Genomic DNA, 10692 nt, shown 5'->3' with positions numbered 1-10692 from the left:
AAGGTAAGATATCTTTTGTAATTTTCGTTTAAAAAAATTTCCCTTTTATTGATTATTGGGTACAAGGGAAAGGGGTTACCCTTTGCCATACCAATTTTTTCATCCCTAAATAATTCCATTGAATTGAAATCATTAGTCTTTATACAAAATTTTATCAGTTCAATGAAAACAGCCCTTTGAAACGTGTAAATCTATCATCAAGGACATAAAGAAAAGAATTGAGAGGTCATCAGCCAAACCCCTTTTGTGAAAAATGAGGAAATCATCAAAGCTAACTAATTGAAATCAAAATTAACATTGATATTGTTAAGCTTGTTAATTAAATTTACTTTTTCGTGATATTAGTTTATTTTGATATTTGATACTTACCCACCAAAAGAGCTTAATAAGAAACTAGCCAGGTTACATTTCAATGTGATGGAGCTTACTGAACCACTATAGGTCTGCTGAAAAATCTCTTTATGTGTTTTGATAAGTCCTTTACATATATGGCATGGATGGGCAAGAGGGCCCCAAATTTTTTGATAAGAGAAACTATTCCTTTCAAACAAACAACCCCATTTCTTTATTGAAATTGGGAATTAACAGCTTATAGAGGTTTTTTTACTGAGTTTAAAAATTCGTTGTCTCATCTTTTTATAAATTTCATTCATTTAGATAAATAGTTACTTTTGTTAAAATCCAGAACAGTGTTAGCCTTATGTGGCTTTAGTAATATGTATAAGCGATTATATATATAGCCAAGGGGTAGCACCCCCGGGCCTTTTTGCACAGGGGCCCGGGTTCGATCGGGGCTTTTGGGAAGGTTTGTATGTTCTATGAAGTGAGTTTTCATGCACTTTTTTTTTGTTTTAAATTACCTCCGGGCGTTGTAGTTAGGTTCGGAAAAAATGCTATCTGCTGGCTATGTGCGCTTACTGGGAAATGTTTGTTGTAGACCACGTTGTAAACCAAATGTGGCGAGGGTATTTGAGTACATATTATTGGAATATTTGGGTTTTTTAAATTAGCCAGGCACTTTAGCTAGCGGCAGCGTCCCTGCCTTTTGTACAATTTTTCCCGGGTTCCATCCTAGCTTTTTAGGTTTTTCGTATGATATATATATATATATATATATTTTTATATATATATATATATTTATATATATATATATATTATTTTATATATTTTTATTTGTATATTATTATATAATATATTTTTATATTTATATTATAATATATATAAAATGTTATATTTATATATATTTTATATATTATATATATATATTTTTTATTTATATATATATTATATATATATATATACTTTATATTATATATATTTATTTATATATATATATATATATATATAAATTTTCTTTTATTTATTTTGCTTCTAAACTGGCTCCCCGTTAGCGAGGTCCCGCAAGGAAACACACACACAAATTTAAAAACCTAAAACATCTCAACGTATACTTATATATTTACTTACAGACATATAAAACATAAAACACTTTTGATCGTTATTACTGTTTTGCCTTTTTTCATTCCCATCGCCACCCGCCACTTTTGAAATAAGAACCCCACTCCCCGCATGTGCGCGGGGCGTAGCGCTAGGAAAAAGACAAAAAAAGGATACATTTTGTTCAAACTAAGTCTCTAGCTGTCATGTAATAATGAACCAAAACCACAGCTCCTTTTTCCCCTTTCCCGGCCCACACAACTTTCCGTAGTTTAGCAGCGCTTCAAATGCCCTGGTTCCCAAACCCTTGACAGCCACCTCGACACGGAAAACCTTTATTGTTCCAATTCACTCTTCCTTTCAAGCCTTTCAGACTCCCGCCTGTTCAGCCTCGATCACTCAAAATCTTTTTCACTACATCTTTCAATCTCCAATTTGGGCTTCCACTTCTCCTTCGTTCCCTCAACCTCTGACAAATATATCCTTTTGGTCAATTTTCCTCCCATTTCTCCATGTGACCAAACCTTTTTAAAAAAACCTCTTTTGCTTTAACAACACAATCATTTTCTACCAACATCTCTCTTTCCCCTATTTTTACTTACTCGATCAAACCACCTACACCCATATTGCCCAAAAACATCACATTTCCAAGCCATCCCCCCTCCTCCCCCACAACTCTATCTTTTAGCCCAAGTCTCGCAAGCATATAACTTGTTGGAACCACTATTCCTTAAAACATACCCATTTTTGATTTAAAACGGAAAAACAGAAGAAGGAGTAACGCGAGGGTGTGATCCCCCTCGAAGACTTAAATTCGGGTTCATAAATGTGTGTGGATGTAACTCAAGATGAAAAAAAAAGGGAAGAGATAGGTAGTATGCTTGGGAAAGGAACCGGGATTTTTTGCGCTGAGTGAAAAAAAGGGCTCAAGCATAAAGAGGAAAAAGTGGTTTGGGAATTCTTGTGAGTAAAGTCAGGGGTTAGTGAGAGGACAAGAGCAAGGGGAAGGGGCGTAGCACTACTCCTGAAACAGGGTTTTTGGGAGTATGTGATAAATTTGTAGAAAGTAAACTCTGATTACTATGGTAAAACTAAACGTGGATGAGAGAGAGGGGTGATTATTGGTGCATATGCACCTGGGCATGAGAAGAAAGATCATGAAGGACAAGTATTTCGGGTGCAGTTGAGTAAAAGTGTTAGTAGTTTTGATGCACGAGGCCGGGTTATAGTGATGGGTGATTTCAATGCAAGGTGACTAATATGCGTTGAGGGAAAAATGGTAAATTTGTTGTGTTCAGTGTTGTAAAAGGAAATGGTGATTAGCCTGTAGATTTATGTGTGAAAAAGGACTGGTGATTGGGAATACCTGGTTTAAAAGCGAGATATACATAGTTACGTATGTAAGTAGGAGAGAGGGCCCAGAGAGCGTTATTCGATTGGGTTTAAATTGAGAGGGGGCGCGAAAGAGGGACTTCTGGATATAAATGTGCTGAGGGTGCAACTGGAGGGTTATCGAATCATTATCTTTTGGGGGGCAAGGTGAAGATTTGTAGAGGTTTTCAGAAAAGAAGAGAGAATTTTGGGGTGAAGAGAGTGATAAGTGTAAGTGAGCTTGTAAAGGGGAGTTTTTATGTGAGAAGTACCAGGAGAGACCTGAGTACAAAATGGAAAAACATTTTTGGGGGGACAAATATGTCCTCAAGCATACCATTTTTGCTTTCCGGAGATAATTTTCTCGATTTCCCCACACTTCTTCAACGATCCCGAACTTTTGCCCTCCCCCACCCCCTATGATTCACTTCCGTTTCCCAAAGGGTTGCACCCGCTGCCAAATCCACTCCCAGGTTCTAAAACACTTCACTTCCTCCAGTTTCTCTCCTTTGCAAACTTACCTCCCAATTGACATGTCCCTAACCCCTACTGTACCTAATAACCTTGCTCTTATTCACATTTACTCTCGCTTTCTTCTTTCACCACTTTCCCAACTCAGTCATCAGTTCTGCAGTTTCTCACATAAATTCACCCCCAGCGCTGCATCATCAGCAAACAACAACTGAGTCACTTCCCAAGCTCTCTCACCCAAAAACAGACTGAAATGCTTGCCCCTTTTTCCCAAAACTTTGCATTCACCCCCCAAAAAAAACCCTCATCCAAAAAACAAATTAAACAAGTATGGAGATATTCACACACCCCGGCCGCCAAACTTACATTTTACTGAAAAAATAATCACTTTCCTCTCTTCCTACATGTACCCCAGCCCTTTAAACCTCGATAAAAAGTTTTCACTGCTTCTACCAACTTGCCTCCCGCACCTTTTTATTCTTAGTGCTTTTCCACGAGCATCTCTATCAACTCTATCATATGCCTTCTCCAGGTCCATAAATGCTAATAAAAATCCCTTTTCTTTTCTATGTTATTTCTCACATTCATTCTTCAAAGCCCCAAAAAAACCCGATCCATACATCCTCTACCCCTTCTGAAACCCCAGGGCTCTTCCCCAATCAGATGCTCTGTACATGCCTTCACTCTCTCAATCAATACCGTCCATATAGTTTCCCAGGGAATACTCAACAAACTTATACCTCTGTAGTTTGAGCGCTCACTTGCTTCCCTTGCCTTTGTAGAATGGCCCCATGCAAGCATTCCGCCAATAATCAGGCACTTCACCCGAGTGATACATACATTTAAAAAAACCTTTTCCAACCAGTCAACAAAACAGTCACCATCTTTTCTAATAAATTCCACTCTATCCATAGCCCCCGCCCCGCAACCATAAAAACATTTTTGAAACCCCCTATTCCTTCAAAATACCCATTTTTGCTTCCCGAGATAATGTTCTCGACTTCCAAAAAATTCTTCAAGACTCCCAGGATTTTCGCCCCTCCCCCAACTATGATTCCTTACGCTTCCTTGGTTCCATTTCCCCTGTCAGATCCACACCCAGATATCTAAAACCCCTTCCCCTTCCTCCCCCCCAGTTTTTCTCCGTTTAAATTACCTCCCAATTGAAATTTACCCCCAACCCTACTGTACCTAATAACCTTGCTTATTTACATTTTTCTTAACTTTCTTTTTTTCACAAAACTTTTTCCAAACTCATTCACCAGCTTCTGCAGTTTCTCACATGAATAACCACCGCGTTTTATTTATCAGGGGAACAACAACATGACTCATTTCCAAGGGTCTCTCATCCACAACAGACTTCTTACTTGTCCCTCTTTCCAAAACTCTTGGGATTCACTCCCTAACACCCCCTCCATAAACAAATTAAACAACCCCCCCCTGGAGACATCATCACCCCTGCCGCAAACCCACATTCACTGAGAAACCCCAAACACTTTTCCTCTCTTCCTTCACGACACCTGCCTTACATTCTCGATAAAAACTTTTCATTGCTTCTAACATCTTGCCTTCCACACCAAATATTCTTAGTACCTTCCACAGAGCATCTCTATCAACTCTATCATATGCCTTCTCAAGATCCATAAATGCTATATACAAATCCATTTCCTTTTCTAAGTATTTCTCATATACATTCTTCAAAGCAAATACGTGATCCACACATCCTGTACCACTTCAGAAACCACAATGCTCTTCCCAATCTGATGCTCTGTACATGCCTTCACCCTCTCAATCAATACCCTCCCATATAATTTACCAGGAATACTCAACAAACTTATACCTCTGTAATTTGAGCACTCACTCTTATCCCCTTTGCCTTTATACAATGGCACTACGCACGCATTCCGCCAATCCTCGGGCACCTCACCATGAATCATACATACATTAAATATCCTTACCAACCAGTCAACAATACAGTCACCCCTTTTTTAATAAATTCCACTGCAATACCATCCAAGCCTACTGCCTTTCCGGCTTTCATCTTCCGCAAAGCTTTTACTACCTCCTCTCAGTTTACCATATCATTTTCCCTAACTCTCTCACTTTGCACACCACGTCGATCAAAACACCCTATATCTGCCACTCAATCATCAAACGCATTCAACAAACCTTCACAATACTCACTCTATCTCCTTCTCACATCACCACTACTTGTTGTCACCTCCCCATTAGCCCCTTTCACTGAAGTTCCCATTTGCTCACTTGTCTTACGCACTTTATTTCCCTCCTTCCAGAACATCTTTTTATTCTCACTAAAATTTAATGATACTCTCTCATCCCAACTCTCATTTGCCCTCTTTTTCACCTCTTGCACCTTTCTCTTGACCTCATGCCTCTTTCTTTCATACAACTCCCACTCATTTGGATTTTTTCCCTGCAAAAATCGTCCGAATGCCTCTCTCTTCTCTTTCACTGATAATCTTACTTCTTCATCCCACCACTCACTACCCTTTCTAATCAACCCACCTCCCACGCTTCTCATGCCACAAGTATCTTTTGCTCAAGCCATCACTGCTTCCTAAATGCATCCCAATCCTCCCCAACTCCCCTTACCTCCTTTGTTCTCACCTTTTTCCATTCTGTACTCAGTCTCTCCTGGTACTTCCTCACACATGTCTCCTTCCCAAGTTCACTTACTCTCATCACCCTCTTCACCCTAACATTCTCTCTTCTTTTCTGAAAACCCATTCAATCTTCACCTCCGTCTCCATAAGATAATGATCAGACATCCCTCTAGTTGTACATCTCAGCACATTAACATCCAAAAGTCTCTCTTTCGCGCGCCTGTCATTTAACACGTAATCCAATAACACTCTCTAGCCATCTCTCCTACTTGCATACGCATACTTATGTATATCTCGCTTTTTAAACCAGGTATTCCCAATCACCAGTCCTTTTTCAGCAAATAAATCTACAACCTCTTCACCATTTCCATTTACAACACTCAACACCCCATGTATACCAATTATTACCTCAACTGCCACATGACTCACCTTTGCATTCAAATCACCGATCATTACAACCCGGTCGTGTGCATCAAAACCACTAACACACTCATTCAGCTGCTCCCAAAACACTTGCCTCTCATGATCTTTCTTCTCATGCCCAGGTGCTTATGCACCAATAATCACCCATCTCTCTCCATCAACTGTCAGTTTTACCCGTATTAATCGAAATTTACTCTCTTACATTCTATCACATACTCCCACATCTCATGTTTCAGGAGTAGTGCTACTCCTTCCCTTGCTCTTGTCCTCTCACTAACCCCTGAGTTTACTCCCAAGACATTCTGAAACCACTCTTCCCCTTTACCCTCGATATATATATATATATATATATATATATATATATATATATATATATATATATATATATATATATATATATATATATATATATATATATATATATATATGTATATATATATATATATATATATATATATATATATATATATATATATATATATATATATATATATATATATATATATATGGCTGATTCATGTGAAAAACTGCAGAAGCTGGTGACTGAGTTTGGTAAAGTGTGTGAAAGAAGAAAGTTAAGAGTAAATGTGAATAAGAGCAAGGGTATTAGGTACAGTAGGGTTGAGGGTCAAGTCAATTGGGAGGTGAGTTTGAATGGAGAAAAACTGGAGGAAGTGAAGTGTTTTAGATATCTGGGAGTGGATCTGGCAGCGGATGGAACCATGGAAGCGGAGGTGGATCATAGGGTGGGGGAGGGGGCGAAAATTCTGGGAGCCTTGAAGAATGTGTGGAAGTCGAGAACATTATCTCGGAAAGCAAAAATGGGTATGTTGGAAGGAAAAGTGGTTCCAACAATGTTGTATGGTTGCGAGGCGTGGGCTATTGATAAGTTGTGCGCAGGAGGATGGATGCGCTGGAAATGAGATGTTTGAGGACAATGTGTGGTGTGAGGTGGTTTGATCGAGTAAGTAACGTAAGGGTGAGAGAGATGTGTGGAAATAAAAAGAGCGTGGTTAAGAGAGCAGAAGAGGGTGTTTTGAAATGGTTTGGGCACATGGAGAGAATGAGTGAGGAAAGATTGACCAAGAGGATATATGTGTCGGAGGTGGAGGAAACAAGGAGAAGAGGGAGACCAAATTAGAGGTGGAAAGATGGAGTGAAAAAGATTTTGTGTGATCATGGCCTGAACATGCAGGAGGGTTAAAGGAGGGCAAGGAATAGAGTGAATTGGAGCGATGTGGTATACCGGGGTTGACGTGCTGTCAGTGGATTGAATCAAGGCATGTGAAGCGGCTGGGGTAAACCATGGAAAGCTGTGTAGGTGTGTATATTTGCGTGTGTGGACGTATGTATATACATGTGTAGGGGGAGGAGGGGTTGGGCCATTTCTTTCGTCTGTTTCCTTGCGCTACCTCGCAAACGCGGGAGACAGCGACAAAGTATAATAAAAAGAATTAATAATATATGTATATTGGAAACGATCACAATTTTGCACGTAATCCAGATATTCCTATGAGTCAACAGGGAAATGAAACACTATAAGTTCCCAAGTGCACTTTCGTGTAAAAACCACATCATCAGAGGAGACACAAGAGAGAAATATAAGTCAGTTGATATACATCGACGAGACGAAGGTATGACGACTTTTGCTAAACATGCGATTGTCCAAGATATACTACGAACGTTCATAAACCTATGATTTTATAAATTTTTCTCCAATAAAGTTATCTAATTTGTATAGACCTTCACTAATGTTAACATCATAATTTTTTGTGTATTTAGTGGTAATAGAGTTATAGTTACTAACTGAGATGACATTACTCCAGTCAATTCAATGATCATAGCTTTTTCTGTGATCAAACAAGCCATTTGATTCTTGTTGCTTATAACTAAGAGACAGATTCTTACAAGTCTGCCCAAAATAAAATTTATCACAATATCCACTTGGCACTTTATAGATGCAACCATGAGAATTTCTTTTGGTGAATTCCTGATTAAGATATTTTTTATAGTATTATTGTTGCTGAAGGCAACATTTACATTAAAGAATTTAAGCAACATGAGAAGTAAAGTCAAATTATCATTAAAAGGGAGAACTAAAAGTTTTTTTGTGTCAATGGGAGGTTTGAGCTCAACTCTACAAAATGATTTCTTTGTTAACTTAAGGGATTTATCAATGAAAGATCGAGGGTACTTTTACTTAGATCCAATGGAATATATTTTCTCAAACTCATCCTCATAAAACTATGGACTGCAAATACGTAATAACCCTAATGAACATTAATTGAAATGATACTTCAACTCTGTCATGTTGAGATGAGTAATAATGATATATATGAGCATACATTGGTAAGTTTTCTGTATATGCTAAACTTTAAACTTGTTTCCTTGCCTTTGGGTCATGCAATCTAAAAATGGTAACATACCATAATTTTCATTTTCTCCAGTTAATTTGATGGAAGGTACTAAATTGTTAAGTAAGGGGAGAAATATTTGTAAGTTTTCATTTGTTGTCCAAACACAAAAACTATCATCTACATACCTAAACCACATTGCATTAAAATGTAAGATATCCTTTAGTAATTTTCTTTCAAAAAAATTCAGATAAAGATTACTTAGCACAGACGATAGAGCGTTACCCATTGCCACATCAAATTTCTGAGCATGATAATCTCCATTGAATTGAAATACACAGTCTTTTATACAAAATTATCGTGTTTCATTTTCCCGTGGATACATTGGAATACATATATATATATATATATATATATATATATATATATATATATATATATATATATATATATATATACATTTCTTTATTTTTTCTTTGTCGCTGTCTCCCGCGTTTGCGAGGTAGCGCAAGGAAACAGACGAAAGAAATGGCCCAACCCCCCCAATACACATGTATATACATACGTCCACACACGCAAATATACATACCTACACAGCTTTCCATGGTTTACCCCAGACGCATCCCATGCCTTGATTCAATCCACTGACAGCACGTCAACCCCGGTATACCACATCGCTCCAATTCACTCTTTACTTGCCCTCCTTTCACCCTCCTGCATGTTCAGGCCCCGATCACACAAAATCTTTTTCACTCCATCTTTCCACCTCCACTTTGGTCTCGCTCTTCTCCTTGTTCCCTCCACCTCCGACACATATATCCTCTTGGTCAATCTTTCCTCACTCATCCTCTAAATATGCCCAAACCACTTCAAAACACCCTCTTCTGCTCTCTCAACCACGCTCTTTTTATTTCCACACATCTCTCTTACCCTTACGTTACTCACTCGATCAAACCACCTCACACCACACATTGTCCTCAAACATCTCATTTCCAGCACATCCATCCTCCTGCGCACAACACTATCCATAGCCCACGCCTCGCAACCATACAACATTGTTGGAACCACTATTCCTTCAAACATACCCATTTTTGCTTTCCGAGATAATGTTCTCGACTTCCACACATTCTTCAAGGCCCCCAGGATTTTCGCCCCCTCCCCCACTCTATGATCCACTTCCGCTTCCATGCTTCCATCCGCCGCCAGATCCCCTCCCAGATATCTAAAACACTTCAATTCCTCCAGTTTTTCTCCATTCAAACTCACCTCCCAATTGACTTGACCCTCAACCCTACTGTACCTAATAACCTTGCTCTTATTCACATTTACTCTTAACTTTCTTCTTCCACACACTTTTCCAAACTCAGTCACCAGCTTCTGCAGTTTCTCACATGAATCAGCCACCAGCGCTGTATCATCAGCGAACAACAACTGACTCACTTCCCAAGCTCTCTCATCCCCAACAGACTTCATACTTGCCCCTCTTTCCAAAACTCTTGCATTTACCTCCCTAACAACCCCATCCATAAACAAATTAAACAACCATGGAGACATCACACACCCCTACCGCAAACCTACATTCACTGAGAACCAATCACTTTCCTCTCTTCCTACACGTACACATGCCTTACATCCTCGATAAAAACTTTTCACTGCTTCTAACAACTTGCCTCCCACACCATATATTCTTAATACCTTCCACAGAGCATCTCTATCAACTCTATCATATGCCTTCTCCAGATCCATAAATGCTACATAAAAATCCATTTGCTTTTCTAAGTATTTCTCACATACATTCTTCAAAGCAAACACCTGATCGACACATCCTCTACCACTTCTGAAACCACACTGCTCTTCCCCAATCTGATGCTCTGTACATGCCTTCACCCTCTCAATCAATACCCTCCCATATCATTTACCAGGAATACTCAACAAACTTATACCTCTGTAATTTGAGGACTCACTCTTATCCCCTTTGCCTTTGTACAATGGCACTATGCACGCATTCCGCC

This window comes from Panulirus ornatus, chromosome 39 (genome assembly GCF_036320965.1).
Source record: "Panulirus ornatus isolate Po-2019 chromosome 39, ASM3632096v1, whole genome shotgun sequence".
Lineage (NCBI taxonomy): Eukaryota > Metazoa > Arthropoda > Malacostraca > Decapoda > Palinuridae > Panulirus > Panulirus ornatus.
This window is presented reverse-complemented; position numbering follows the sequence as displayed.